The 22,038-nt window shown below is 56.7% G+C and overlaps 1 protein-coding gene across 7 annotated transcripts in view; it reads right to left on the bottom strand.

Moving 5' to 3' along the window:
• SLC45A4 (solute carrier family 45 member 4) overlaps positions 1-20,078 on the bottom strand; it is a 75,792-nt gene extending 55,714 nt beyond the window's left edge. For 2 of the 7 annotated variants that reach the window (XR_004346423.1, XM_032609732.1), the window contains exon 1: positions 19,195-19,549. The gene's annotated coding sequence lies outside the window, so the exon portion shown is untranslated. Of the gene's footprint in view, positions 1-19,194; positions 19,561-20,053 lie in introns of those variants that run through there. The other 5 variants (XM_032609725.1, XM_032609731.1, XM_032609728.1 and 2 more) reach the window with 5 other exon arrangements.
• Positions 20,079-22,038: the final 1,960 nt, after the last annotated feature.

Consider the following 22,038-nt stretch of genomic DNA (forward strand, 5'->3'; position numbering starts at 1 on the left):
ATGACCAGCGAGGAGGTGTGTAAACAGGTGCTGGAGAGTGGGAGAGCAGAGAGCAGGGCGGGCAACTGGACGTCTAGGTGAGGGTTTCCCTCTGACCCTCCCACCCCCACTTTCAGGTGCCTTGAGGTGAGGCGCCCTGGCCTAGACCACGCGGTATCCTGTGTCCGTGCTGCCTGCCCCCCAGCAGCCACCGGGCACAGGGCTTCCAGCAAGAGCAGGAGGGTTCGCTCCCTCCACCGTGACCCGCCCTACCCCTCCATGGGGACACCCACGTGTGGACGGCACAGCCCAGCGGGCAGGCCTGGGAGGGGGTCAGGCGTGCTGTCCAGAGCCCCAAGGCAGACCGGGGGCGCGCAGGGCTGGGAGGGCAAGAGCTCGGAATTCACCCAGGTGGGCCATGGGGCTCCAAGGAGCCTGGAGCAAATGTGAGAACGGACACGAAACTCCTCTGGAAGCAGGACAAGAATCCACAATCGTCGGGCTCCAGGTCAGAAATGGTGGTGGCTTGGAGGAGCCAGACATGGTGCTGCCCTTCCCCCACCCTCAAAGGAGAAACGGGGCCAGGAGGCCAGGGGTGCCAGACAACAGCGACAGAGACATCGGCCCCTCCTGCCCTCCCAGGTGCCCCCATACCGGGGCCTCCTCAAAGTTCTGAAACCTGGCCGTCTGTCCTGAACGGAGCTGGAGGAGGGCTCTGTGAACTCGCAACAGCCCGATGTGCGTGCCCACCTGTCTCGACAAGAAGAATCTACAGGTGTGCCACATCCCATGCAACCTGTGACCAGTGACACAGTTCCCTTTAGCCTGTGGCCCCTCCTCCCTCCCCTAGGCTGTCCTGCCCCCACTGGGGGCATCACTCACTCCCCCCTCTCCCGCTGACTTCCCAGGCCCCTTGCTCCTCTGTCCCCAGCACAAGGCGTAGCCAGACTGAGGGGCACCTTGGACGTTGTCTCGGCTCAGCCCTCCTGGTACCCCGCCCTCACATCTCCCCTCTGCTGTCCCTCTGCTCTCGCCTTCCTCGCCCTCCAGAGTGGCCAACTTCACCCCTCATCGCCCAAGGCCCAGGCTGCACGCAACAGACGACCTCCTTCCCTGTGGAGGTGGCTACGCCTTTGAGCCTGAACAAGCGGCCACAGGTCTGGGGCCTGCACTAGTCTCTTTCCCTCCTAAGGCTCCAGGGTTCCTGTTTGTCTGGCCGCCTGGAAGTGGCACGAGCTGGATGAGGCCAGAATGAGAGGTGGCAGAACAGGGTCTGCACAAGTTCAGATGGCCTCCGCCCAGTCCAGCGGGGCGGGCCTGCCTGGTGCAGGGAACCTGGGTCTGGCTCCGCGTGGAACCAGCGCCGGGCGGCCAGCAGGCATTTCTGGCCAGGCTGCAGGTACAGGGGATCATGGGTAAACCACCCAACCACCTGAGCTCTGCTCCTTTACAGCTTGCTACATCCGAACCCCACAACCTCACCACCAAACGACCCTGCACGTCCTGAGCTGTATGCAGGGCCTTCTGGGGGGGGGCCAAGGGTGGCGAGCCTAGGACCCCCAAGGACATCAAGGGCCTCTACGCTGAGAAAAGCTGGGGGCACTTGGCGCTTCTCCCCGTGGGGAGCCAGCAGCAGCCCCCTCCAAGCAGGCCGGTGTCTAAGGTCACAGGAGCTGCCCCCGCCCCCAAGTTCTGGACTTCCCCCCCACCCCCACCCCCCGCTTCCCGTCCAGTGCCCAGGGACACACGGGAGACGCAGGCAGCACGGAACACAAACGAGGAAGCCTACAAGGTCTCAGCTTCTCCAGAAATCCCAGGTCAACACTGCTCCCAACTCTTCCTACACTTTTAGGGGGACCCCGGGGCCACGGGACAATGGGCAGCAAAGGGGCTTCAGTCCCCTCACCGCACAGCTATAGGGATTCTTCCGTGACGACCGCTCCATAGCTTAAAGGCACAGAAGAGGGAGGGCAACGCAGACCCGGACTTGCCCCCCAGTCGAGACCCGAGACGCCGAGCAGTTCCAACCCCGACGGCAACATGAAGTCAGGGTGCAGGCGGACGGTGCAAAGGCGACAGTGCCTGGTGGTCCAGCACCACAGTCCGTGCCAGCCACACGCATGTCTACGCGAGGCAGAGCCTCCGCTGTACACGTCACACACGTGCTGCTTGGACCCTGTGCCCGTTACCAAGGTTGAGAAAGTCAACCGTGGGACGTCTCTGTGTGGTCTTCACAGCACAGCCTTGCCTTAACAAGGGCTGAGGTCACACTGCCTTCCCCGGCTTTTGACAACAGCTATATAAGCACTTGCTGTACCCTGAGATTCAGTGATGACAGTGACCTTCTGCAGTTCAATCGTGAAAATGTTGAGGTTTGTGATCTACGAAGATCCCAGGAGAGCTCGCAGTCACAGGGGGAGCTGAGAAGCACGGAGCGTGGGCCCCAAAGAGGCCGGCTGGCCGCAGCGACAAGAGGGGCAGGTGCTGGCTTTAGAGGCGAGTGGAGGGGCCCAGCAGGCGCCAGCCAGCTCACGGCATACCCCATCATCCCAGGATGGAAAGTTGGCCGGGGCTGGTGAGGACGTCTGGTGTCTATAAAAATATTCCTCCCGGGGGAGCCTCTGGAAACAGAGACTCAGAGATACTTTCATTCTTTTCCTTATTTGCCGCTCTGAAAAATAAGCCGTTCTTCCTATTCTGAAATGGAATACGGGTCAAAACCTTCTACAGTGAATAGTGACCCAAAGAAAAAGGTCACCAGACCCAAAATATTTCCCGTTTGGCCAGTGGCCCAAAGTAACTCTATTCTGTTTATTTGGTCTCTCTCCTGGGGGATAAAAACCTAATCCAATATACCAAATTGGCCCCTGTCCGGCTAAGTTCTGCAAAGAGGCTGAGATGCAGAAAGCTTCTCGCTCCCTCTGGCGGGTCCTCCTGGACGCTGCCCCCTCCCCAGCCCAGGGACTCCTTTGTGTCCCCACGGGGGCTCACACGGGAGAAAGCAAGTGCCCACTCCGCCGTGTGTCTCCTGGGCGTTCACCCCACGCACCGGCCCCCAGCAAGGCCAACTCCGCAGAACGTGTGACTGGAAAGGCCTGAGAAGAACCAGAAACGGAGCTGAGTGGGGCTCAGGGTCAGCGAGGCTCCCCAGCAGGGTTCCTTCCACCGCCCAGGCCGGCTCCCTCCACCGCCGCGTTTCACCGTCTCCAGCGAGGGAGAAGGAAGCGCGAGTCCCTGCCTTCACCCCGGGGCCTCGGCCCGAGAGCTTCTGCAACAGCAGCCGCTGGGACCACACCCGACATCCAAAATCTCAACAGGCCTTCCTGGGTCACGACCCCACTTATCACTCCGAGCTGAGGGCCACAGCCTCGCGCCACAGCCGGTCCCCGCCTGGGCTGCAATACCGGCAGTCACCCACAGCTGTTCAACCTTCACTTGAAGCATCGCTCAGTGCCCCCTCCAGGCTGACAGGCCCTGTGCTCGGCCCAGACCACAGCGTGTCCCATTTTTCCGCAGAGGGACCCAACTCAGAGGACTGGACACACACTCCCAGGGTGTAAATCCCATCCGAGCAGCTGGTCTTTAAACTCCTGTGCGTCTGCATGTCCTGCGGTGCACATCTGTGCCCACGTTCACTGAAGGTGTTTCCCGAGGACCTGCACGCCCCCAGAAACAAGGCCAGCAAGGCGAGGGGGAAAGGGAGAGGCAGGGACAGGATGCACACTGAAGGCCCATGACAGAGGCTGGTACAAAACGCTCAAGAGACAGAGGAAGGAGCAACTGAACGCACAGGTTTGTACACACTTCCTGAGGCCCACCCGAGGGAGCCCAGGATGTGTGCAAACAGGAGGGTGTTTAGTCTTCCCCAAACAGTCCCTGAAGACGCTCCATCAGGAGTTTTAGCAACGCTTCTAGAACCTGTGAGGGGGCTTTTCACCCTCTGACGTCAGTCCACAAGACACCGCTTCTCAGGACACATATGAGGGCTGTCAGCCAGAAGGGGCAGTGGGGAGGGAGGGCGTGAGAGGGTCACATGGAGGGAGGGCCGTGGGGGGCACTTCGGGTCTCCCTTCTGGGCATCTCCTGAGAGAGAGCTGCCTCAAAGGCACAAGGGTGACAGGCCTGGCTCCAGCCCTTTGGCAGCCCCTGGGCTGGGGCCCCAACACCTCCACCTGTGCCCCCTTCCCAGCCCCCGGGGAGGCGGGAGTCTGAGCTCACAGTCCCTCTGCTTCCAGCTCCCTGATAGAAAGATGGGACTTGGGAACAGACAAGGAGGAACAATGGTGGCTTACAGCAAATGCCCCTCTGTGCCCCCGGGAAGCTTCCCGGCGGGGAGCCCCGTGCGCTCACTGCAAACAGACCAAGGCAGAGCGAGGTAGGAGCATGCAGGGCTACAGACATACCTTGCTGTATCTGGAAAAAAACGCCTTTGAAGTACATGCTCTACCTAAGCCATCTTAAATCCTCTCCAGAATAAGGCAAATAGAAGCCAAATAAGTTACAGCTGAAAAGCAAGCGCTTCCCCCATTGAGGCCCAATGAACACAATAACCTGCATTAACCTGCACGTGACAGGGCTCCTGCCCCCGCCCTGGGCCCCTAACCCGCAGGAGGACTGCCCATGTCCGCAGCCAGCCAGGAGGCGGCCCCTCAGCAGCAGCCCTCCCCTCCACGCTGCTGTCGTCCACCTTGTGCACACCTGCCCCCAGCGAAACAGAAGTCACTGCCCTTTGCAAACTGCTCACACCTGCGTGCGGCCAGCCCCGCCGAGGTACCTTCCCCGCCAGCTGCGGGGGGCGGGGTGCTCCTCGTGATGCTGTAGGGCTCCGCCTGCAGTATCCATCACCCTACACTAAGAACGCCAGAACAGCAAAGCGGCAAACCAGGTCCCAAGACCACTGCCCGACCAAGGAAGCCACTGTCCTCTCCAGGCCGCAAGCACCGTCCCACCTCTCCCACTTCCACGAGCTCGGATCCCACTTAAAACCACACATGGAGAGCACTGCCATCACAGGAGAAAGGCCTGCAGGGCTGGCGGGAAGCCTGTAATAGACAAGCTATAAACGCAGCACACCTCACTCTCCCCTCAAGACTCATTTAACAGGGAGAAGACATAACCACAGCTACAAACCTTCCCTTGGGGATATAGTTTACAGCATCATGACTCAGCTGCCCTGACGGCCTGACAGGTGAGGTCACCTGGGTGTGTCATGGGTGTTTTCATGAGTAAGCCACCATCAAACAGGGTCAGGAGAGCCGGATGTGCGCCTCGCCCGGGACCACTCTCCCCAGCCTCCCTCCTCCAAGGCCCTCCAAGCCCCCTGAGCCCCCTGACCACCCCAGGGCTGGCCCCCTTGTTAACCCTGCGTGGTGCATCTGGATTTCCAAATTCCTCCAAAGGAACATGGAACATTCCCAAGGCCAAGATGGCCGAGCTGGCTGAACAGCCAATTACAGGCAGTTAACTACAAATAGGAAAATTATGTATTTGGTTAAAGAGGTTGTTTCCTTTGGGGCATCTGATAAGTCTATCAAGAAAAGACTTCAGGCCGTAAAAGGCTCACTGTGCCACCTCCCATCACACCACCCTCCAAGGGCTGCAGCAGGTGCAGCTGGGCCAATGGCTGCTGGGCTGGGGGCTCAGACGGGCAGCAGCAGACCAGCACCCTAAGGGTCCCATTGGGGGGGCGAGCCATGGGCCCCTGGGCTCTTGTGCTGCCCCACCCCGTGCAGGCCCAGGCCCCTCTCAGCTCCCAGAATTCCAACCCTCCCAACCGGATCACAACTTGTGCGTACAGGCCGGCCACTCCCACGCCCCGACCCCAAGCTAGTCCCCCCCCCGGCACTGGGGAACCAGCTCCCACCCAGGGAACCAGAACCTCACTTCTGTTCACAGCCCGCCCTATTCCACAGCTGCTGCCAGGACACGGAGCCAAGCGTGCCACACAGCCCAGCTGCCGGTCCCCCTGCCGGCCTCCTCCAGCACCACCTCCCTCCGCTCCCGCCCAGCTCGGCCCGACGTCCCTGCGCCCAGGAGTGCTGGCTCTGCCCCTGCACGAAGGCACATGCTCCAACACCCAACCCAGGAGTGGATGGCCCCCGGAAGGCCCGATTTCCCATGCGATCTCATCCCTTCCTCTCGGGAGCCGGCAAGTCTCTCCACAGATACTGGGTCTTCAACTGCTTCGTGCGGGTGCAACACTGCAGCTGAAACTCTGCAAGTACTTCCTAGGCGCCAATTACTATTGCAGATGTTTTCTATATGTGCACTCACTCCATCCTTGCAACAGTTCAACGCGGTGAATACTATTCTTAGCCCCAATTTACAGACGAGAAAACTGAGGCACTAGAGGTCACTTGTCCAGAAGGATGCTAAGTGGTGGGCACACAGGAACAGCAGCCCTGCCAGTGGTACCGCCTCCCAGTGCTCTTATCAGCCAATCAACAGCGTTGCTAATGGGCTGGGAGAGACAGCAGGAATCAGAGGGGAGAGGCCAGAGCCCCATCCTGGTCTTGCTTCTTTGTGGGAATCCTCCTCCTCCAAATGAAGAGGTCAGGCGGGCAGCTGGACACGGGCGTCTAGGACCACGGCACACTTTGGAAACGTGGCGTGAAACGGCGCAGAGAGGCTGCTGGGTGGGAGGTGGGGAGCCAGCGAGGGCTGTGCTTGCTCCTTTCAAGGAAGAAATTAAAACCTGGCCTGATCAAAAGTCTTAGTTTAGGGCTTCCCTGGTGGCGCAGTGGTTGGGAGTCCGCCGCCGATGCAGGGGACACAGGTTCGTGCCCCGGTCCGGGAGGATCCCACATGCCGCGGAGCGGCTGGGCCCGTGAGCCATGGCCGCTGAGCCTGCAGGTCCGGAGCCTGTGCTCCGCAACGGGAGAGGCCACAGCAGTGAGAGCCCCGCGTACCGCAAAAAAAAAAAAAAAATCTTGGTTTAAAACAACCTTTACTTCACCTTTCACACACAATAACAACCATTAGAGTGAAGCACAAAGTCACAAAGATGTGATTTGACTTGTGGCTTCCCATAATTCTAATCTTTAGGGCTGCAGATGGGGTAAGAGATTGCTGAGAATTATCAGGAACTGTTTTGCTTCCTTTTCTGGAGAGCATGCCAAGGTGATCTGATAAGCGGGTGGGACTCTGGGTTCTTCCCCATTTAGAGGAGGTGGACTGGAAAGGATCACACGTCCTGTCTCGAGAAAAACTAAGTGGCCCAGGGGCAGAGGCGGGGAGGGGGGCGGTCCCGGGTGGCTCTGGGCTCTGCAGAGGGGGCCCGGAGGAGGCCGGTGCTGAAGGACGGAGGAAACCCCAGGCCCTCCTGCTCTGCCAGGCAAACAGACTCAGGGCAAAGCAGGCCCAGGACACAGGGGCACCAACGGGAGCCTGGCCCTGCAGCTTCGGACCTAAGAAACACGCTGTCCCTCAAGTTATCAATGAAAAGGAGCTGGTGGGGGACTGGAATCCTAGACATCCCTCCAAAGAACTTGAAATAAAATACACATTCCTGGTGGCACAGTGATTAAGAATCCGCCTGCCAGTGCAGGGGACACAGGTTCGAGCCGTGGCCCGGGAAGATCCCACATGCCGGGGAGCAACTAAGCCCGTGCGCCACAAATACCGAGCCTGCGCTCTAGAGCCCGTGAGCCACAACTACTGAGCCTGTGCTCTAGAGCCCGCAAGCCACAACTGCTGAGCCTGTGCACCACAACTACTGAAGCCTGCGCACCTAGAGCCTGTGCTCCGCAACAAGAGAAGCCACCGCAGTGAGAAGCCCGCGCACCACAATGAAGAGCAGCCCCCGCTAGCCACGACTAGAGGAAGCGCACGCGCAGCAACAAAGGCCCAACGCAGCCAAAAAAAAAAAAGAGCAAAACTTAAAAAGTACACATTACGATATCAGACTCCGCTATACACATTACATACATATAAGGTGTATTATGTACAATGTGCTATACTGTACAGTTCAATAATGTCATAACAGATAACTTGCTATAACATAATACACACACATGAGAGAGTATACTGTACTATAATGTTACCCCTTATATAAATGAATACATCCGTCTCACGGTACCCATGAGGGACTGGTTTCAGGACTCCCCACAGGTACTCGAGTCCCTTACACTATAAAACTGCATGGTGTGGTCGGCCCTCCATATCCGTGGACGGGAAACCCGCAGGTGCGGGGTGGCCCGCTCTCCAAGCCACGGCCACATCCACCTCTGGGATTAACCACATAAGGGGCAGCGCTGGCGGAGGTCTAACCCAGCGCCCCTCTTGAGGACTTGGCACTAACACCAAGGTCCCGCGAGTGGCAGCTGTGAGCCTGACCCTTCCACCTCGGCTTAGCTTGGGCTGGGAATTCCACCCGCCACCCAATATGACATTGCTCAGTTCTCTTGGACAACCTTGACTCTCGGAGGCTCCGGCTGCTAATTTTAACTACACTACATTCCCCACACAGTGAACGGGAGCACCCCAATGTCACTGACACGACAGCATCCCACAGCCGCTCTAGCTGGCGCTCGGACCACGGCTCTCAGACTCTCCGGTGCCACTGACGGACCCCCAAGTACAGTGGGCCGTCACCCCACATCCCAGTCACAGCAGCCGGGAAACACCTCGAGCCACCGCCCTCGGGGCTGATCTCTGGAACTGCCAATGGGGGAGTGCCAGCTGCTCCATGTGACAGACCAGGCAGCCCACCGGGCAGGGCCCTCTACCAGGGCCCGGGGGACCATACTCGGGGGTGTCAGGAGACCCATGAATCCTCCCTAACACACACAAAAGATGGTGTCTCTTTGCACTTTTGAGAGAAAGAGGTCCATAGCTTTCAGCAGAGTCTCAAAGGAATCCATGACCCCAACCAGGTGGAGGGAAGGAGGAGGGAAGTAGTCACTCAACTGCCCAGAGGGATTCTTGCTGTGATAGGGCTTATCATCTTTTCATGATTTTTTTAAAGTCAGTCTTTACTTTTGTAATTTCCTTTAGAATTTAGTTGAGCAATTTAGGTTCAAACAAACAAACAAACAAAAAAGGCAGGTAGAAACAAAGAAAAGTGGAAAGATCAATTCTAAATTTAGGAAAACCGACAAGGGCCAGCCTAGATTACTGCGGAGCTGAGTTTTCTGGAGCACACACACACACACACACACACACACACACACACACACACACACACACACACGGTGACATCAGAAAGTAAAGATCAAACCACAATTTCTACAACTGATCCTAAAGGAAGAGACAAAAATACAAACCACTGTAAGTAAAACGACTGTCATTCTGTCAAACGAAATAAAGTCAGCCTGGCAAGCCCTGATGTCTGGACTGGAGTCCAGGATAAATGTTATTTACTTGGTTCGCCAGGGCGATAATGAGCTTGTTTTGAACCTTCTGTATATTGTATTAGCTCATTCATTTTGAAAAGTTACCCAGGACAGGGCAAGCTGGGGAGGCACGAGTGAGAAAAAAACAGGTCAGCAAAACACTGGTCTCACATTTCATAACCAAACACAAGCTGTACTCCAGATAATACGTTAATCTGATCTGCACTTAAACGTGGGGTCTGGGCATTGCCCATTTCCCTCAAACCCAGAGAACAGTCCTGCTCTTCCCTTGGTGCCTGGCTCCAGAGCCGTCCACCAGGCGCTGGGACCACGGGGTTCAGACCGCGATCCAGCCCAGGCTCTCCGCCCTCTTCCAGCCCCTCACTGTACCCCCAGCGCACGTGCATCAGGGGGCTCAAGCTGCCCTCGAGATGCTCCAAAGCTACCCCGCACACAACGGATCCCATCTGCAGCCCCGGGAAAGGAGAAAGCGGCCTGCGCACAAGGGGCCTGAAACCCACAAGCCCACTGGGGGGCCTGGGTTTCTCAGCGACACTGCCAAGACCCCAACTTACCATAAAACCCACAGCTGTCAGCTCCCACGCCAGGCGGCAGAAGGCAGGAGGCTGGTCCCACATGCCGGCACACTCTGCCCAGGGGCAGAGCAGGAGAGCCGAGGGCACTGGGCTCCCAGGCTCCCGCCCTGACGCGTCACCACTGGTTGACCAGGGCTCCCTGTGGAAGGCCACCCCACCTCCTACAGACCCCTCCCCTCGCATGGCCCTGGTCACTGCTGCTCCCAGTGCCCCTCGGCCCAGGGGTGGTTTCCAGAGGGGCTGCTGTGGTCCCGGAGCCCTGCCCACCCCTTTGTATGGGCCTAACTCTCCTGGCTCTGCCTGTGGAGGCCATCTGCTTCCTGCCACCAGCAGGATGAGAACGATACAGCCAGACTACTCCTCCATGACACTGACACACATGCAGTCACCCCGGGGCACGGAAGCTGGCAACGGCAAATCCCGCGACCTCCAGACAAGTATGAAGGAGGGACTCTCTGAAGTTCTTGGTCAATTTGTTATCAAATCAAGACAAAACCCATCAGCCTTGAAACTGACCCTCAGCTGCAAGACAGTAAGTAGGAAGTGCAAGCAGATTCTGAGGCCTGCGTGCCCTAAGGGCCCAAGGTACCCGTGACTCATGAGAACTGGGTTCACACACATACGTGCAGCCACTCGGGTCAGTGGCGAGGAAAACAGAACCCAAAGGCAACTCCACATAAACTGGACATGTAGGCCCTATTTAATGCAAATTAGCAATTCACTGTAAAGACAGCAATTTACTTATATCACACCCACAACGTGGAAAAAACGCATGGCGTTCTGCAAAGTACAGGATGGAACCACAAAGGCACCACTGCCGACGGCCACATGTGCTCCCTCTGGCTTCCAGGGGTGGGGAGGCAGTTATGCTGGGAAATGAACACTGTCAGTCCCTCAATCCCATTATTAAAGATACGAATATCTCACTTCCCTGGTGGCACAGTGGTTGAGAATCCGCCTGCCAATGCAGGGGACACGGGTTCGAGCCCTGGTCCGGGAAGATCCCACATGCCGCAACTAAGCCCATGCACCACAACTACTGAGCCTGCGCTCTAGAGCCCACGAGCCACAACGAAGAGTAGGTCCCACTCACCACAACCAGAGAAAGCCCGCGCAGAGCAACGAAGTCCCAACACAGCAATCAATCAATAAATAAATAAATAGAAATGGGGATAACAACTCATCAAGGGCTCTTTTAAGTTTAAATGCTATCAGAAGCTGTGCGTGAAAGCTGCCCAGCACTCAGCAGATGCCAGGTCGGACGGAGCCCCTTCTCGTCCCCCCAACCTGCTACCCTGCGATGGGTTCCGTGGCAGAGAAACTGGTCTGGAGCAGCCACCTTCCCTCGGGGACCTGGGGGGTGTGCAGGCTTCACCAAGCAGATACAACTTCAGTCTCATCTCCTGAGCTGCCCAGGAGCCCCGGCTGCAGCAAGAACACGGGGACCCTGAGGAGGAGAGACTGGAAACCAGGCCAGGAGAGCAGCTGGGTGAGCGGGGAGGGACACGCTCTGACCAGGGCAGGGGGCTTGGTTGATCCGTGAGCAAACACACTTAAGCCACGTCTAATCCATGTGCTTCGACGGGCACGTGCTGAAGGCAGCTCCTTCCCATCAGCCGAACCGCAGCGGGCAGGGCACAGCGGGGCCCCACAGATGCCACTTGTGGCACAGAGGAATGGATCTGAGAAGTTCAAGGACTCCATGCCAGCCAGCAGCACATCTTGCCCCGTCCCCGGCTCTGGGGCAAAGGCCTTGCCCCACCCAGCAGTCCAGGCGGTCAGGCTCCGGCGAGGGCAGCACCATCGAAGCTTGGCGGTGCCTCTTCCCCGGACACATCACTGTGGCAACCCAGGTGGGGTCGTCACTTATTAAAATAGATGTAGTTGAAGGGGCATCCCATCTCCACCATCCAAAGCAGCACTGCGTCCTCAGGCCCTGACAGTCAGGCTTTATTTCTTCCTGAGCCAGCTATAAGAGCCTCCACTTCCAAGAAGCCCTCCCTGAATAGGCTCACCTGAGGATGATAATAATTATCTTGTGTGTTCGGCCAGCACAGTCATCACTCTTGTTTGTGTATTATTCTTCAGCCGTCACCTGTCTGCTTAGGCTAAAACTGCTTTTGCATCTCCCACTGTCCCTAGCAGATTTTCTAACAGAGGCATTCAATCCCGAGATAGAATTCCAGATGGACTCCTTAAGGCCTCTGGGCCTCAGTTTTCTCATCTATACACCGGGGATACCACCCCTCCCGTGCAGAGTGACCAGCAAATTCAGAAGTTAAATCGGGGGCTTCCCTGGTGGTGCAGTGGTTGAGAGTCCGCCTGCCAATGCAGGGGACACGGGTTCATGCCCCGGTCCGGGAAGATCCCACATGCCGCGGAGCGGCTGGGCCCGTGAGCCATGGCCACTGAGCCTGCGCGTCCGGAGCCTGTGCTCCGCAATGGGAGAGGCCACAACAGTGAGAGGACCGTGTACCGCGAAAAAAAAAAAAAACTGTTAAAACTCTCCCCAAACCATATGGTAGCCAGGCAGACGGCATGGCCTGCACTCCCTGGGCTTCCAGGCTCTCCCAGCCCCTCGAGACCGAATCAAAGGCCTATCTGAACTTCACAACCACAAACTGCCACCTTCCACGGGGCTCTTCTTATCGGCGCACAGCCTCTCCGCAGTTGCTCAAACGGTCAGGAATTAACCAAGGACTGATAGCTAGCCGGTGACACTGCCGGTCCCTGAGCCCTGGCCAGTGGTGCCTCGTCTACCTGCACCTCCAGGATGCCGCACAAGCCTTCCGTCTCTTCTCACCGTCTGCTGTGTTAGTGTGACTGCCACCGCCTTGTTCACTTGCCGAAAACGTGGTCCCCATTTTATTTCGCGTTTGGTGAGTGTTAAACATTTCATTCTGTGGAAATGCACTGATATTTTCCACACGGAGTCACAGCACTGAAGAGAAAACCATGATCCCCAAACTTCAGAAACACCTATATTCGTCTGGGTGGAGGCGACCCGCACCCCCAGGGCTCACGGTGCCACGGGAGACCCAAGACCTCGGGCCCAGCACCCCCATACGTGAGCTCCAAGGCTCAGCCGCTTACTGTGTGGCTTCAGGCGAGTCGCTTAACCTCTCTGTGCCTCCTTTTCCTCTCTAAAATGCAGCACAGACCCGGCCGGGTTGTTAGAGGATGAGCCAAGTGCCCTGCACAGGACCCAGCCCTCCATATGTTACTTCCCTGGGCCTGCTAAGTGCCAGGAACAAATATGCATTATGCTCCCCTGCTTCTAACACAGAAGCTGAAGCTCCGAGCTGTGGGCGGCTTCTGGGCCAAGGTCACCAAGTCAGGGATGGCACGGCCCCGGGCTCTAGGGCATTTCTACTGCAGAATAAGGCACAGGGCCCCTCCGGATCCTCTTAAGAATTAAGAACACTTTCAACATCTGAATAATTCAAGGATGAGCTAGCTAGACATGTTTCAGACAGCCCTGAGCTTTGTCTCAGCTGCCCTGTCCCACTAGGCTCGCTGAGAACCTAGCCTACCGTCTGGCAAATCCAAGAAAAGGGCAGCCTCAACCCCACAATCCTCCCCAGCACCAAATCACAGCTGCCCTCAGTGGGCACCCAGAATGACAGAGAAGCAGCGCTGGAGGCCCCCGGAAGGCCCAGCTCCAACCAGCAGAGGGCCTGATGGGGAGGCTTTTTGTCCACCAAGCTTTTAATGCGACAGTTTTACATAAGTGATATTAAAAAGCCACTAACGGTGACTCTAGTATCCCAGCTCCCCCAGCACGACATGCATACTGAACCCCGCTGTGCAGGGTCACCTGGGCACCCTGATCTCCCGTGAGCAGCCCAGGCCTGTCTCTAAGCCCTTGTTGTAAGGGCCTTAATCCTTGATTTGAGCATCAAGGCCCAAAATGCCAAGTGTAAACTGGGATTTGTGCGCAGAGCTCAATGGAGGCTTCTCACCCAAACCCCCTCCACAGGGCGGGTGAGGCTGCACCGCCTGGCCCATCTCCTCACTACCTGGATACACCCCAGGATCCCTGGAACATGACCCCACCTTCACTTATCTCTAGAAACAAAGGTTCTGCCCCACAATCTGAGGGACCACGTTGTCCACATTCAACGTGAAGCATTCCTAAGTGGACTGCTAACAGCTGGATCTGAGGACAAAAGATGGTAGGACTTGAAGCTGACCCCCATGAGCAAAGTCCACAGAGCTGGGCGAGCAGCCTTGCCCTTCTCCCCACCACGTGAATTAGCAGAGACCCCTGGCTACTCAGGATCTCTCGCAGGTCACAGGCTATCCCCCAACACCGCGTTCTACAGCCCTCGAGCCAAAGCACTTCCTGATTCAGGGCGTGAAGGCAGAGCAATCTGTTGTTGTTTAATTACTAAACTTACTTTCCTATCCAATTTCAATTGGCTCTTAGGCTAAACACAGTAAGTGTCCATGCTTTGAGAGCGTGTCCAGCTTAGCTAAGAGAACACCAGCCCAGGACTTCCAAGCAGCTCTGAGGAAGGTTTGGGAACTAACACCAACCTCACCCGCTTCTCAGGGAGAGAGGCCCCATTTCCACAAACCCCGACCTGTCAGGCTCCTCTGTACCCCCAGGGGCCCTCCCCCAGCCCAGGGGCCCTCACCCTGGAGACCAGCAAAGAGCGCGCTCTCCTCCCTACAGACACACTCACAGCAGCCGGAGAAGGGAACCGGGCAGAGCAAGCTGACAGGATCCCCGCAGGGCGAACGAAAACCTCTTTAACTCAAAGCACTATTCCATAGGCTTCGATTTTAACCCAACCAAATAAAAACGCGTTGCCACTAACCAAAATGCGCACACTTATGAGCTGTATTGTCTTTTGCCCTTTAACACAGTCCATCTAGGAAACATGCAATCAAATATTCAAGTACACGTGGATCAGCATGGACGCCACCACTAAGTGAAGTAGTGGCAGATCCTCTACCCCTCCATCCACCGAGCACAGTAAGGTGACAGAGCAGCACCGCACCTTAAGGCACGTGTGCAAACGCAAAGGCGTTCTCAGGGTTCTCAGGTGTGGGTGACTTGGAGGGTCTGAGTTCACAGATCCTCAGCGCTGAACTGCCTGTGACATGGCCGGTGGTGAAGTCCCAGCCTCAGTGCCCTCCCCCTCCACCAAGGTCACCTGCACACTCCCTTCCTCAGTCCCTGTGGTGGGGTGTAACTGGCATCAAGGACAGGTGGGTAATTCCTTTAACTGAGGCACCTTAAAGGGACCCTCGCCCCACAACCCAGCTAGCTCTTTAAGACACGCTCTGCCAATGTTTTTATTTTGTACATCCAGTAATTATCAAGATCAACAATACATTTCTGCTTCTGTGACCGCTTTTGCACTGACAATATTTACAGTGACAAAAAATTCTTCTGGATTAACACAGCCTCACAATCACAGAAATGTTTTAAATTGTGGTTTATGTGTACTCTGGTGACAGAGAAGTGTGAACAATGATCGATAAAAGGCTTTCAAGTATCAAAGTGCGTGGTCTTAGAGTAAAATCCGGGAGGGAAAGTGGAGCAAACACAGGAGCTCAGGAAGAAACGAAGATGCACATGTTAAAACTGTTCAGAACGCTTTGCTCCTTTTTTCAAAGGGTGATGGTAGGCTTTCAAGTCATTAGAGCGTTTCATTATTTTAAACGACAAGGAAAAAGTTTAGATGTCAACTTAAAAAGGTGCCCATAGTTTTTCAAAGTTATTTTACAGAACGTAAATGTCTGAAGATCTCTGCTTTAAGGCAATATACCTCTGAAACAGCCCCAACTTAACAGGTGATTGCAGTGGTGAAAGCGCAGCCTTCCACACCCTCAGCTGGTGCCCCTCCTCCGTCCATGCCCTCTGGATAAACAAGTTCATCCCAAACCCCTCCCCTCAAGATAACTGATGGGAAAATATTCCTTTCTCTTTCCAAACCCAAACTCATCCTCTTTTGGATAAATACGTTTCCTTAAAATGGTGCCGAAGATGTTGGCAACGAGGAGCTTATTTATTGCTGTCTGGCCCTGCAATATCCAAGTGGTCACTTAAAATCCTGCAGCGAGATCTGCACGTAAAAGTACAGCAACCACTACATCTGGACCAGAAATGCACTCTCTTTATCTGTATTAAGGGTTTGCTATGAATTTTGCACTCAAGATTTTCCTTTCTTTGAAATGGGAAGAATTTGATTGCCAACCAGTTCACCTGGCTCCAGGATTTAAAGACAAAACCCCAGGAGAGACCCTCCAGCAAACTCCAAAAACTCAAAACCAGCTGCGCCACATAATCCCAGGTTGGAAAGTACTTTTTCAAGGCGGCACAATAAAGCACCTCTCGGGCACTGCTTCAGGAATGCAGGTTTCCTCACTGCCAGCGAAATCCTTCAAGAGGCTTGGGAGGATGCAAACACCAACGACCCAGGTGGAACAAAGGTTCCCTCACCTGGGCTTGGGGCCAAGCGGAGTGCGGGGGAGTGAGGGCAAGGCAGCCTTGCTCAGTAACTTGAAAAGACTCTGCAAATCCTCCAGCTGCAGGAGGATCCCACCTTAGGACAGCCAGCACCCCAACCCTGCACTTGGGGGGCAAAATGCCCAGCACAGCGTGCGCCCTCACTGGGGGCTCCCTGCGGGCCCTGCTATGGACCCTGGTGACCTCTGTCTTGCGTGAGCTTCCAAACTAGCCGAAGAGAACTCAGAGACCTCTCCAACCTTGGGAACCTGTTTCCTTTCCCATCATCTCTCTCAAAAAGCTAGCAGTGTACTTAACCCCAAGATGAGCGCACTCAACAAACGACCCAGACAGACCCACTGCCCATGCATCTGGGCAGCACATCTGCGTCGGCTATGGTGGGAACGACAAGTGTCCAGGCCCTGCTGCAGGACCCGGGTGTAAAAGGAACACTTAGTGCCACGGAAACAGCGGGGATCATGCTGTTGCCCCGCAAGCCTGTGGGTCTTAATCTTCTTAAAATGCCTCCTCTAAAAGTCACTTGCCAAAGGAGCAGCGACACAAAGCAATGTCACCACTGCCCAAGTGGCAGCGGGATGGAAACGACTGCCGTGAATACTGCTGTGAACAGAGGCAGGGAAGCCTCCTTTGCACCCACATTGAAAAGGTCCACAATCTCCCCGTTCGCGGAAGTGCCTTATTTCACAAAGGCTTAGTTAGCATTTGATACCCTTAAAAAAAAAAAAAAGCCACTCGAAGCACATTTTGAAAGTTCCATGTTTAAAAAGATCCTTGTTCATTGATTTTGGTGGGATAATTAAGCTGATGTAAACAAGGGAACCTTGTCCAGGCATGGGTGGGGGAGGGGTGGCGGGCCTGGCCTCGGCCTGGGAGCCCCTGCTCGGGGGGTCCCCTCCCGCCCCCTCCTTTCTATGTGGCCTCTCTTCATCTGGGAGGCTTTTTCCCTCCGGTCAGATTTCCACTCGGCAGAGCTAAAGTGCTCTCATGTCTCCTGGCTTGGAGTCGAGGCAGCCCTCCTAATGGGGTTTTGCGGAGTACACCTTCATCAACGGAATTCTGCTGTGATTAAAAAAAAAACAAAAAATCTAGGAAACCGGAGGAAGCGAGTGTGGAGCAGCATCCTCGCCCGTCCTCAGTAGGGACACGGCTTCCAGCGCATTCCGGCTCCGCAAATTACAGACACGGGTCTGCCAGGGGTGTTCCCGAGGAGGGCCTGCAATTTGGGGTTGTCTGCCACCTACGGCGCTCACCAGTCACCCTCACTCCGTGCCAGGCTGTTAGGTCACGAACCACCCCTGCCGGCTACACAGGTCCGGGCTTCCCGGCCCCACAGGACGAGTGAGAGAGGGCAGAGGGTGCAGACGACTGACGGGGACCAACCGGCGCCACAGGCAGCAAATGAGAGCAAACCCCAGACCCCGGGGGAGCCCGTCCACTCTCCTCCCCACCCGCCCCTCTGACAACACGGACAAAACCAATCCAACACCAAGTAGCCTAAATGCTGGCTAAAATACCTGCCTGGGCCCCCTTCCTCCACTGGGGCTGGGGAGCTGCCACAGCCACAGCCCCTCCTCCCCTGCAGACCTGCAGGGCGGGATCTCCCGGCTCCGAGAGGGCAGGGTCCCGTTCCCAGGCTCCTCCCGCCCCGTCCCACTCTCCAACTCGCAAAGTTGAAGGCAGAGAGGGCCCCAGGACGTTAAAAACTGCAAGCCGCCTTGGAGATCACCCAGCCCAATCTCTGCTCTGCTTTCACGATGCGACAAGGGCCAAGGCTGCAGCACGCATCTCTGCAAGGGAAGCTGGCAACTCTCACAGGCCCGGAGCCCCCTGGGCAGCCTCCCCGGGGGAACACCCAGTCCACACAACACCCGACACTAAATACCTCATATGCATTTCAAATGTATCTCAAACGATCCCCTTCTCCCCTTTACAGCTGCTGCCCATGAAAAGCAATTAGCCTGAATGGGACTGAAAGTCCTGATTTTTAAGACAACCTACTCCCCACCCTCTCTCCAGAAGCCCTGGTTTTATGTCTGCCTGGGTCTTCCCACCTGGGGCCTACATAGCTCCAGGCCACAGTCACTGCACCTCCCCACCTTCAAGTGGATTCTGCAAGATCTCTCAAGCACTGAATAAACTCTTACTCCTTCTTTTAATACATAATTCAGATCTAGCAGCAAAGTGAGAAGATTATCGCTTTTTTTTTTAAAGGAGGCTGGGGTCACTGTTTCTCATGCCCAGCCATTTAGTACACTTCGTCGGTAAACCAATGCTCCCGTTTTTTTATATTCTTCCTTTTTCTCCTACTACAAGCACAAGATGGAAGAGATGAAAGATTCTCCCTGTGGGTAACCCTACCTGTCCATCACTGACGGGAGAAGCAGAGACGCTGAGGTGCAGGGAAGGGCAGGGCTCACTCACGTAATGCCGCAAAGATCGGCCTGGGTTTTCCCAGGAGAAACAGGCTTCGATCCGGACAATCATGTGAACCCACAACAACTGCTTCGATCACTCATCCCCTACACCCTCCTGCCACCCCAGGCCTTAGGCTACGAGATGCCCCCCAAACCAGAAGCGACAAGGCCCCTTTTTGCGGGAGTCAACTGGGGTATCCAATGGGGCTGACTGGCTCAGTCTGACCCATCAGTGCCCCCACTGGAAAGGAAAAATATCTCACACTCCCTAGGAGATCAAGTGTGTGTCCCCCCACACACACACAAACACACACCTAGAATCACTATGAATGGTTAATCAGGAGGCTGTGCTTTTTTTTTTTCAAACCACCGCCCCTCCCATTTTGACATACCTCCTCTGAAAAAGCCCTTTGCTGGAATGTGTTCCCCCGGAGCCCAGTCAAGAGCAACACACCTTGGGGAGGAATGGGTTAAGTTCAAGAGCTCGAGGAGGGCGAGGCAGGAGGGAGAGGTAAAGGGAAAGCGGTGCAGAGGTGCAGATAAAGGTGCCGGGACTTCTGCAGGGCAGGGGCTCTGGACCTGGATGCACCGGGCACTGGCCCCTCTCCTCCAGGCACAGCCTGGCTGCGGGAAATAGAGGTGTCTTCAAAGGGACAGACCAGAGGACACTGCAGATAAGACAAAAACACAGGCACGGCCCCGGGGGTCAGCTCGGAGTTCCAAGTGTGGAAGCCCGGCTAGGCGTGCTGAGGGCGTGCGTGTGCTGGGGGCAGGAGGGGTTCAGGCAAAGGGGACCAGAGGCTGAACTCTCAGAAGTTGGCGACATCAAACCGAGGGCGCAGGGAAGGGTCGGGACCTAGGGGGCGAGGCGCCAGGCTTCCTCCGGGTAGAGTAACCCGAGAAGACAGGGGTGGGGGACGCTGAGGGATGCGACCAGGACAGGGTCCATGGGAAGGTGCACACCGCGGCGAGGGGCCCGGGATGTTCCAGGAGGCTGGGGGGACGAAGACGAGGACGGGCAGGTGCAGTCGGGGAGAAGGGAGAGGGCCAAGGACAGGGGCGGGTGTCCGGGCGGGAGAAGGCTCCCGGCCATGGCGTGGGAGCACCCTCCCCGGGGAAGAGATGCCGAGGAGGGCCGGGAGCGGGACCCGGAGCTCGAGGCCGCTGCCGCGCGGGGGTGGGGTGGACATGGGAAGCAGCAGGTGCCGGGTGCCCAGGTGCGGGGTCGGGGGCGGCTGCCCGGCCGCTCACCTGTCTCCTCCGGCCGGGGCCGCGGGGCGGCGGCGCGGCGCGGCGGGGCGGCCGGGCCGGGCCGGGCAGTGGCGGCGGGGGCGCGGCGCTCCGGGGGCGGCGGCGGCGGCGGGACCCGGCGGCGGCTGCTCCTCGGCCGGCCGGCCGGGCAGGCGGTCAGTCAGCGATAGAGCCGGGGTCAGAAGGAGCGCTTGCGAGGCTGTGGCCGGCGCGCGGGGACAACGCCGCTTTATCAGGTCGGAAACAGCCGCCGCGCGCCGCTTCCGCTGACGCAGCGCCGGCCTGCGCTCATGACTATGCAGCAGCCGCCGCGGGGGTCAGGGCGGGGCTCGCGTCGTGCGCGCCGATTGGTCTCCGTGCACCCCGCCCACTGCTCTGCCCCGCCCCGCCAGCCGAGGCCCCGCCCCTGGACCGGCCCCGCCCCTGGCCGCATCCAGCCTCCGGCCTCGGGGTAGGGGGCTGCCGTGCCTACCCCCCCAGTCCCCGCTCTTCGAGGCTTGAGCACCAGACCCTAACCTGGAGCCCTGACCCCCGACCCCGGCTGCGTGCCTCTCGGTAGCCGCGGGAGGGAGAACCTGCAACCCCCGTCTCTCCCGTTCACCCCGCTCCTCCCTCTCCCCAAACGCCCTCCTCGCAGAGGAGCCTGGAGAGCCCCTTGGCCCGCCACCAGCCTAGCCCTCTGCAAACTCCCTCCTCCCAGCCCAACCCCCGCCCCCAGCCCTTGACGGGAAGGGTGGGCTCCGCCGCCAGGTGCGACGGCAAACACCCTCCTCTTACCCTCCACTCGGTTGTCCCTACCTCGCCCTGATACATCTCCCCTCCCCGCGCCACCCCCATCTCCCACGCTCAGTGCGCCCCCCCTCCCCACCCCCTGCCCCTTCCAGTCGATGAGCGCCCCGGAGAGCTGGGGAGGACCCCGGACCTGGGGCCTTCCACTCCGCAGCCTGACTCATGGCACGGCACCGATCCAGTATCAGCCAGCAAGCAGAATGGCTGTAATCCCTGGGATGGGGCTAATGGGAACTCCTGGGGACAAGGTCGGGGAAGGCAGCTTGATAAACAGTGAAACAGATGATATAATGGGCTGAGGTCAGACAGCCCTGCGCCCATGCCAGGGTTTAAGTGGCTTTGGAGAAATTACTTCACCTCTCAGAGCCTGGGTGTCCTCATCTGTAATATAGAGATCATAAAATCCATCTCATGGGGTTGCTGAAGGGATTGAGACATAAAGAGTGCACTGCACAGCCTCCGGAGCAGTAAAAATGGGGAAATCTGATAATATGAAGTGTTGACAGGGAAGTGGAGCAACCGGAACTCTCATACCCCACTTAGTGGGGCTGCAAAGTGATGCAGCCATCTTGGAAATCTGTTTAGAAGTACTGGATTCTATGTAAACCCTATGACCTCCTAGATGCTTATCTTATATGAGCCTTTTTCTGTTCATAGCAGCACTGTTTGTAATAGCCAGAAAGTGGAAGTTACCCAAATGCCTATCAACCATAGAACGGACACATAAATTGTGATATATTCACATAATGCAGTGACAATGAATAATCTGTTACTACATACAACAATGTGGATGACTCTCACACATGACTTTGAGGGAGAAAAAAAAGCCAGACCCTAAAGCATGCAGAATTCCATGTAGATAAATTGGTAGAAATGTATAAATGGTGGTAGAAATTAGGATAGTGATTAATCTTGGAGGAGAGAGTGCCAGAGCCAGGACACAGAGGGAGTATCTGGGGTGCTGGTGAGGTTCTGTTTCTTGATCTGGGTGCTGGTTACAAGGATGTGTTCTGTTTATGAAATGTTCTCCAGCTGCGCATTCATCATGTGTGTGCTTTTCCGTGTGTATGTGATACTTCAATGAGGGGTTACTAAGAACATCAGGAGTGTATATATAAAGAGCCCAAAGTGGCCCCTGTCACGTTGTGAGTGCTCATAACTATCTATTGACCTGCCCTGTTGGGTTTTGGCTCTTA

Source organism: Phocoena sinus, chromosome 17 (genome assembly GCF_008692025.1).
Source record: "Phocoena sinus isolate mPhoSin1 chromosome 17, mPhoSin1.pri, whole genome shotgun sequence".
Taxonomy (NCBI): domain Eukaryota; kingdom Metazoa; phylum Chordata; class Mammalia; order Artiodactyla; family Phocoenidae; genus Phocoena; species Phocoena sinus.